The sequence below is a fragment of the Pelophylax lessonae genome (assembly GCF_965119305.1).
Source record: "Pelophylax lessonae genome assembly, chromosome: 5".
Taxonomy (NCBI): Eukaryota; Metazoa; Chordata; class Amphibia; order Anura; family Ranidae; genus Pelophylax; species Pelophylax lessonae.
Window position 1 is genome coordinate 58,140,868 of NC_138772.1, and position 9,913 is coordinate 58,150,780.

Below are 9,913 nucleotides of genomic sequence, written 5' to 3' on the forward strand. Positions count from 1 at the left end.
CCTGTGACAACCGACTTCCACAAATATCTTCGCTTCTGTGTTCGGAATCAGCATCTGCAATTCATTTGCCTACCCTTCGGCCTGTCTACCTCACCCAGAGTATTCACCAAAGTTCTTCTAGCAGTGGTAGCCTTCATAAGATTGAAAGGTATACGTCTACATCATTACTTAGACGATCTTCTGCTTCTGTCTCAAGAAAAGGATCAGTTATTGGCACACAGAAAAAATAAAAGAACAGCTAGTGTTCAAAGCAGAAAGCGTGGGACTTTAAATGAGGTGTGGCCAGTGCATACTTGATGATATATTGGTAGTAGATATGCAGCTGCTGGTAAGCAAAAAGGAGCATATATTAAATCATCACGTGTTTATTGTAATATTCCATTGCACTTAAACATTTGTACGTTTCATGTTATAGAATAAAGCGGGGAATATACATATTATATAAAAGGGTAACATGATACAATCATAATCAATGGTACATAGATTGATAAAAAGGTACAGACAGTTAAACAATAAAACATAATTGGATGCTTGGCATAGTTAAAATGCTTGCTTGTACAATAGCTGTCAGTTGAAAAGGCCTCTAAAGCTCTACGCGTTTCGTGAAGCATAGTTCACTTCCTCAGGAGCAGGCGATTTCGATCTCTAGAAAATATAACATGTTTGGTATAGCATCCAAAAAGGGGTCAGGGGTAGAAAAATATGTGGATTAGAACTTACAATAGGGTAAAGACATTGTCAAGGAGGGGCTGGAGGCCATCTGAAAAAACGTCTATAACGGGAACTGAGGGAGCAAGAATACCGTATATAACCTCGGTGTTGGGTCCATATAATAGATAGATTTTCAATGAGGGTCGTAAGGGCTGTATTGAGATGTAAATTAAAAAAATAGTTAATAATAATGTATTCCGAGTATTTATGTATAGTACAATATTAATATAATATTAAAGCCCAAAGCCAGAGGTAAACTGGCATAAGATGGGCTATAGGGAAAAAATTGGTTCAAAGACATAATGAATAATGGGGTAGACTATCATAATACTATAAAATGATGTAAAGTGAAGTAAAGTACTGAGCCAAGACCAACGATGGTAGAGAATAGAGTAAACCCAATACTCACAGTGTGAAAAAGAGAGAAAGCCAAGGCCAATGTGTATGACAGTGTGTAAAAAGATTGAGTGACAAGGGAGGGGAAAATAGAAAATGCCCCATCCAAATGAATAAGTGAAGTGACCGAAGGTGTGCTGAAGAATCCAGCATAAAATAGGTAGATAAAAGGAAAGTGCCAACATAGTGTGGAATGAATATGGGGGGTGTCCCAGAAAAAGAAATAAGGGCAAATCAAGCCTACATGAAAGAAGTGACCGTGTGCTAAGGAGTAATAGAAGGTGAATAGAGATAGATGATTGCAGACCTGCACCGAGGAGGAGGCAGACATTGCTCCCAGCGTCACTGGCTGTTCAAAATGCGGGACATCACCAAGCAGACAAGAGCTGCTGAAGATGGCGTCCCTAATGAACGCTGTAGGAAATCACGTGCATGGACGTCGACGCCGTGATGACGTCACGTTATGCACGGAAAGTAGTGGCGCCGATGCGCTGCGGCCGCAACCACACCCCCCGCCCCCTACCCAGCCGTTGGCTTGGGGCACGGGGGAATAGAGAGGGGAGTGGAAACAGAAGGAGCGCATCGCAGTTCCCGATCTATGACGGTTCAGAGTGGACATACCAGCCCCATGGCAATGCCATGGGGTAAACTGATAACAATAGTAGCTAAGGTGGGTTAAAAATCTCACCCTAGAATTAATGACAATATAAGATGGGGAAGGTATATTGGGTAATAATGGGTACTACTTGATAAAAAACAAAAGTAAACATGTTAGAAAAACTGGTAACACACCTCCATCCCTGATAAATATTTCAAAAAACGGAAATAGGGAAAAAGGGGGGAGGATAGGGGCAATAGACAATGAGGGAAGATGAGGAAGTTGGGACTTTAAATGAGACCTGTGCAATAGAGTCTCCATCCCTGATGTATACATAAAAAATAAAAGAACAGCTAGTGTTCAAAGCAGAAAGCGTGGGACTTTAAATGAGGTGTGGCCAGTGCATACTTGATGATATATTGGTAGTAGATATGCAGCTGCTGGTAAGCAAAAAGGAGCATATATTAAATCATCACGTGTTTATTGTAATATTCCATTGCACTTAAACATTTGTACGTTTCATGTTATAGAATAAAGCGGGGAATATACATATTATATAAAAGGGTAACATGATACAATCATAATCAATGGTACATAGATTGATAAAAAGGTACAGACAGTTAAACAATAAAACATAATTGGATGCTTGGCATAGTTAAAATGCTTGCTTGTACAATAGCTGTCAGTTGAAAAGGCCTCTAAAGCTCTACGCGTTTCGTGAAGCATAGTTCACTTCCTCAGGAGCAGGCGATTTCGATCTCTAGAAAATATAACATGTTTGGTATAGCATCCAAAAAGGGGTCAGGGGTAGAAAAATATGTGGATTAGAACTTACAATAGGGTAAAGACATTGTCAAGGAGGGGCTGGAGGCCATCTGAAAAAACGTCTATAACGGGAACTGAGGGAGCAAGAATACCGTATATAACCTCGGTGTTGGGTCCATATAATAGATAGATTTTCAATGAGGGTCGTAAGGGCTGTATTGAGATGTAAATTAAAAAAATAGTTAATAATAATGTATTCCGAGTATTTATGTATAGTACAATATTAATATAATATTAAAGCCCAAAGCCAGAGGTAAACTGGCATAAGATGGGCTATAGGGAAAAAATTGGTTCAAAGACATAATGAATAATGGGGTAGACTATCATAATACTATAAAATGATGTAAAGTGAAGTAAAGTACTGAGCCAAGACCAACGATGGTAGAGAATAGAGTAAACCCAATACTCACAGTGTGAAAAAGAGAGAAAGCCAAGGCCAATGTGTATGACAGTGTGTAAAAAGATTGAGTGACAAGGGAGGGGAAAATAGAAAATGCCCCATCCAAATGAATAAGTGAAGTGACCGAAGGTGTGCTGAAGAATCCAGCATAAAATAGGTAGATAAAAGGAAAGTGCCAACATAGTGTGGAATGAATATGGGGGGTGTCCCAGAAAAAGAAATAAGGGCAAATCAAGCCTACATGAAAGAAGTGACCGTGTGCTAAGGAGTAATAGAAGGTGAATAGAGATAGATGATTGCAGACCTGCACCGAGGAGGAGGCAGACATTGCTCCCAGCGTCACTGGCTGTTCAAAATGCGGGACATCACCAAGCAGACAAGAGCTGCTGAAGATGGCGTCCCTAATGAACGCTGTAGGAAATCCCTCATTGTCTATTGCCCCTATCCTCCCCCCTTTTTCCCTATTTCCGTTTTTTGAAATATTGGCACACAGAGATCAGGTCATATCGACCCTCAAAGAGTTTGGCTGGCTGCTAAACCTACAAAAGAGTCAGCTGGAGCCCACTCAGCGCCTAGTCTATCTTGGGGCGCAATTCGACACCGTCGAGAATTCAATCTCTCTCCCATTAGAGAAGATACCGGTAGTGAGGGAGAGAATCCTTCCGGCTCTTTCCTCTCCTCGGCTGAAAGTCTCTCAGTGCCTCAAAATCATTGGCACCATGGTGTCCACGGCTCCAATGGTCAAATGGGCTCTCTGGCATATGAGGCCCTTCCAAAAAGGGTTCCTACAACAATGGAACACAGAAGAGAAAGATCAGTACATTCATATCTCCTCCAGCATGAGATACAGTCTTCTTTGGTGGCTGCAACGCAGGAATCTGCTCAACTGTCATTCTCTGGTTCCAGTCTCATGGACTATAATCACAACAGACGCCAGCAACTCAGGTTGGGGGGCTCATTGTCTGACAGAGATGACACAGGGGAGATGGTCTTTTCAGAGACACACTCCAGTCTCCAATATACTGGAAGTCCGAGCAGCCTACCAGGGTCTTCGATCTTTCCAACACCTGCTAGAGGGGAAATCTGTAATGATTCGGATGGACAACACCACGGCAGTGTCTTATGTGAAGAGACAAGGTGGGACACGGAGTCTCTCTCTGCTACGAGAATTAGACCCGATCATGTCCTGGGCCCAGACTCACCTAGTAAACATCTCGGCAGTTTACATCCCAGGTTCACAGAATGTTCAAGCGGATTTTCTGTCCAGGGTCCAGTTGAACCACAACGAATGGTCGCTCCATGTGGAGTCGTTCAAATGGATTCTGTCGTTGGGAGTATCTCCCGAAGTCGATCTGTTCGCCTCCCCTTGCAACCACAAGTTGGAGAAGTATGTCACGAGAGGCAAGTGTCCTCAAGCTTACGGGACAGATGCACTAACCGACAGGTGGGAGTTCAGCAGGGCTTACGCCTTTCCTCCAGTACCCATCATTCCCAAATTCCTGCAAAGACTTCAAGCGGAAGATGTGGAGATAGTGATGGTGGCGCCTTTCTGGCCGAACAGGCCATGGTTTCCGCTACTCCTACAACTGAGTTACCGGGACCCGGTCCCTCTTCCCCTCAGACCAGACTTGCTTCTTCAGGGAACATCAGTGCACCCCTGTCCTGCAATTCTCCGGTTGACGGTCTGGTTCTTGAGAGGGAAAGGTTGGAATCGCTCGGCTGCCCATCTACAGCCATTTCCACCTTGATGAATGCTAGACGACCAAGTACTAATAAAGTATACTGTAGAATCTGGGCAAGATTCATGGAGTCTGCATATCCTGAAGGTATGTCTTCCTCAGTCCCTGGGATTCAAGAAATACTAAGTTTTCTTCAGGCTGGTCTGGATATGCCCCTTTCAGTGGCAACTCTTAGAGTTCAAGTTTCGGCCTTATCGGCCTTCTCCGGGGTCATGTGGGCCCAACACCCACTAATTCAACAATTTTTCAAAGGAGCAATCAGGCTCAATCCTCAGAGAAGACCTAGGTTCCCGAAATGGGATCTACCTCTTGTCCTAAATGCCCTCTCCAAATCGGGCATAGGTTCCTCTTCTTCTATCAAGGACCTGACCATCCGAACTGTCTTCCTGGTAGCCATTACTTCGGCTAAAAGGGTCTCTGAATTAAGTTCTCTCGGATGTAAAGAACCATTCTTGACTTTTTTTCCGGATCGGGTAGTACTGATACCCAGGCTGAATTCAAATCCGAAAGTCACCTCAGTGTTTCACCAGAATCAGGAGATTGTCCTGCCTACTTTCCGTTCATCTAATGAGTCCAATCCTCATCCGTTGGATGTAGGAGAATCCTTAAAAGCCTATCTTCAAGCAACTGCACCATTCAGGCAGTCTGACAACCTCTTTGTCCTGTTCTGGGGAAAGAACAGAGGTAAACCTGCTTCATCTAGGACTATCGCTTCATGGATAGTGGCAGCTATCCAACAGGCCTATAGAGCTGAGGGGCTGGCTCCTCCGGAGGCGGTGACGGCGCACTCTACAAGGAGTATCTCTACTTCCTGGGCGGCTTCGCGGCACGTGGCTCCAGATGTGATTTGCAGAGCGGCTTCGTGGTCATCAGTCAATACTTTTATGACCCACTATTGTGTAGAGCCTGCTTCTCTGTCCTCAGTTAATTTTGGTTTGACTGTTTTGTCTGCAAATAGCATGAATTAAAATTTTCTTTGCTAAAGCATTCCCACCCGTGTGGAGTGAGCTAGTTATTTCCCACACGTAGGCTGCCATGGAGACAGACAGGAAAACGGAAAATTCCTATCATACTTACCGTAATTTTCCTTTCCTGATAGTCTCCATGGCAGCCGGAGTACCCACCCTCTCGTCTTGGATTCGGCTAAGATATGGAATACCTGCTGTACCTGAGAGCTGAAATTTATGGGAGGGGGGTCCTATACCCTTGGAGTGGAGGCGGGGTTAACCCACACGTAGGCTGCCATGGAGACTATCAGGAAAGGAAAATTACGGTAAGTATGATAGGAATTTTCCGTTTTCTTGAATTAAAAAATAAGAAAACAGTAAAGTTAGCCCAATATTTTTCTCTAATGTGAAAGATAATGTTACGCTGAGTAAACAGATACCCAACATGTCATGCTTCAAAATTGCGCACGCTCGCGTAATGGCGACAAACATTGGTACCTAAAAAACCCCATAGGCAACACTTTAAAAATTCTACAGGTTACCAGTTTAGAGTTACAGAGAAGGTCTGGGGCTCAAACTATTGCACTTGATCTAACAAACTTGTTAATATCTCACATGTGTGGTTTAAACACCGTTTACATATATGGGCGTAATTTGCGTATGCATTCACTTCTGCGCGCGAGCTAACAGGGACGGGCGCTTTAATTTTTTTTTTCCTATTTTTTTTATCATTTATTTATTATTTTTACACTGTTTTTTTTTTTTTTTAATTTTGATCACTTTCATTCCTATTACAAGGAATGCAAACATCCCTTGTAATAGAAAAAAGCATGACAGGACCTCTTTAATGTGAGATCTGGGGTCAAAAAGACCTCACACCTCACATCTACACTAAAAAAGAAAAAAAGTCATTTTTTTCATCTTGCACCGCCCATAAGGACCACCCTTATGTTAAAGCGGACCGCCCGCAGTTTCAAGAAATACCAGGGTTATGTTAGCTATCTGCTGCCATAACCCCGGTATTTAACGTCAAAGTACCCATGTAAAACTGCAGCCTGAAGTGGTTAAATGTATTTGAATAATTTAAATGAATACATTATTATGATTCAATCTATTATATATTTTTTTCTCATATGTGTCATATTTCTGGCAGCTGAGGTCATCAGCCCAGCTTGTAATAAGGGGAAGGCAAAGCTTGTTGAAAAAAAAAAGTCGGTTGGCAGTTGGAGAGAGAGAGAGAGAGAGAGAGAGAGATCCACATTAAAATGGATCTGTGAGAGATCAGACTGCAGTGTTGTGTTTTGCAATATTTCCTATTTGCTTCTCCCCCCTGCCAGTCATGTATGGCCATCCCTATACATATGTACCTATGGCAACCCGACCCATCATTAATGGGAAAATAGGATCAAATGAAAGGGTTTCAGTTATCTTGTATCTATCAATATAATACTTACCATTCAGGTATTCTGTCTTCCCGTGTTGGCCATTGACTTTAGAGCCGGCGCCAAAGAATCCAACAACGGCTCTGAAGCAGCCGCGGACAAAAGCCCGAGTACTCTTCATTCTTCTGGGCTTGGTTGGGATATCTGCAAGATGGTCACTGATACCTCCTTCCATAGGTGGTCTTCCAATGGTGGGTTTCTCTTTGGTGTTATTTTGAGAAACAATCTTCCTAAGGTTAAATCTGTTCATTATGAAGGATAATGAAACACGCTTTAAATAAGTGAGAATTAAATTGCAATGAAATCCAATGAAATCGGATGAAATTACAAGAAAAAACTCGCCAGGCAAAGAAGCAATGTTAACCGTTCAGAGTCAACACTGCAACTGCCAAAGAGCCTGCTGGGAGCTCTTTATATAGGGGCAGCTGATGACTCATAGGTCATGTGACCTTTTTCTTTTTTTTTTTTTTAACTGACATTTTTTTTTTAACTGACATTTTTTTTTTTTTAACTGACAAATTTTCTTAAAGGAGCCTCCTCCTGGTTTTGAAATTCAGCCAGTAGGCTTAGTATACAAATCTAATAAACAAGGATGTGGCTCCTTTTAAAAAACTTGTGCCATTATTTTGGTTGAGATTTAACTCTTACAGTCCCATGGCTTGAATAAAGATCTGTATTCCTATGATAACACTGGAAATTCAGCCATATCACTGCATATAAAATGTTCCTGCAGATGAAATATTTCCATTTCTGTTTTCTTATCTTTGTTTTCATCATTATTTCCTAAAATAATCTTTTTTTTTTCTGTTCCTTCCAGTATTGGTCATGTGACTTTTTCTTTTTTGCTTTCAAATCTCCTTGTTTTGAAATTTAGCCAGTAGGTTTAGTATACGGTTCAAATACACCAGGATATGGATCCTTTATAAAAAATGTGCCATTATCTGGATTGAGAATTAACACTTACAGTCCCATGGCTTAAATAAAGATCTGTATTCCTATGATAACACTGGGAATTCAGCTTTATCACTTCTTATAAAATGTTCCTGCAGATTAAATATTTCCATTTCTGCCTCACTTTTATTTTTCTCTTCTTTTTTCCTTTTTTCCTTTTTTTTTTCCCTTTTTTTATTTTATCATTTTTTAAAATATCTTTTATTTAATCATTATTACCCAAAATAATCAACTTTTTTTATTTTTTCTGATCCTTCCAGTGTTTGGGAATTGAGCCTTATTACTTCATATAAAATGTTCCTGCAGATCAAATATTTTCATTTCTGCATTCTTATCTTTTACTTCATCATTATTACCCAAAATAATCAACTTTTTAAATTTTTTTTTTAATGATCCTTCGGGTATTTGTTTAACCGCTTGCCGAACGCCGCAAGTAGATATACTGCGACGGTCAGCCCGGGCCAGGCAAAGTGACGTATATATACGTCACTAGCCTGTGACCAGCTTGTGAGCCAATAGCGGGAAAGCGCGCGCCCGCCCCGGCTCGTTCACTGAGGAGTCCGCACGTGTGACCGGCGGACCCGATGTCCGCCGGTCAAACTACGATCGTCGGTAGAGAGGGAGAAAGGCGGGCGGCTTAGGTAAACAAGCTGCCTGTCATTCTCCCCTGTGTAAAAATGGAGATCAGACGGTTCTACTATGTAGAACCATTGATCTCTGTTTTTACAATAGTAGACATGTCCCACTACAGTTAGAAGCACGCCCCTAGGACACACTTAACCCCTCCCTCTCCAATACAGTTAACCCCTTCCCGGTCAGTGTCATTTTTACAGTAACAGTGCATATGTATAGCACTGATTACTGCAGTAATGTCACTGGTAACCCCAAAAGTGTCAAAAATGTCAGTCAAGGGTCCGATCTGTCCGCCGCAATGTCGCAGTACCGCAAAAAAAATCGCAGATCGCCGCCATTACTCGTTAAAAAAAAAAAACACCAAAAATGACAAAAATCTTTCCCTTACTTAGTAAACGCGATAACTTTTGCGCAAACAAATCAAAATACGATTTTTTTTACCAAACATATGTAGCATAAAACAAATTGGCCGAAAATGTTAAAAAATTTTGATTTTTACATTTTTTTGGGGGAATTTCATATAAAAAAGTGTAAAAATTATTGTTATTTTTGCAAAATTTACGCTTTTTTTGTTTATAGCGCATGATCAAAAAATCGCACAGGTGATCAAATACCACCAAAAGAAAGCTCTGTTTGTGGGAAAAAAAGGACGTGAAATTCGTACAGGTAGGTACAGCGTCACAGCGTCGCATGACCGCACAATTGTCCGTAAAAGTCACGCAGTAAAAAAAAAAATCACAAAAAAACCCCTGGTCAGGAAGGGGGTAAAATCTTCCGGGACTTAAGTGGTTAAAAGGCTCAAACCCCGCCATCTGACATCAGAGCTGTTTGGGAACTCTGTGAGCGGTCTAAGCCCAAAACAAAGCTACAATAATTACCAAGGCCCCTTTCACACTTGTGCGATTTAAAAGTTGCACAATTTTACCGCGATTTTGTTGCGACTTTGTTGCCGCGATTTTGATGCAATTATGACTGGGCTTGAAGCAATGCCTAATTGCCTATGTCTTTGGATCTCAAAACGCATCAAAATTGAGCCAAAGTAGTGCAGGGACCTTGAAGTCGCACAGATATGAACGGTACTCATTGGAAATAATGGAGAATGACTTGTCATGCGATTTTGCAGTCCCAAATCGCAGGACAAGTCGCACAAGTGTGAAAGGGGCTTAACATGACACTATCAGAGCTGCAGACAGGAAAGGCTGCTGATGTCATGTTGTATCATTTATTTTCTCTATACTTTCTCTCTCTCTCTTGCTGTCAGTTGGTGCAGA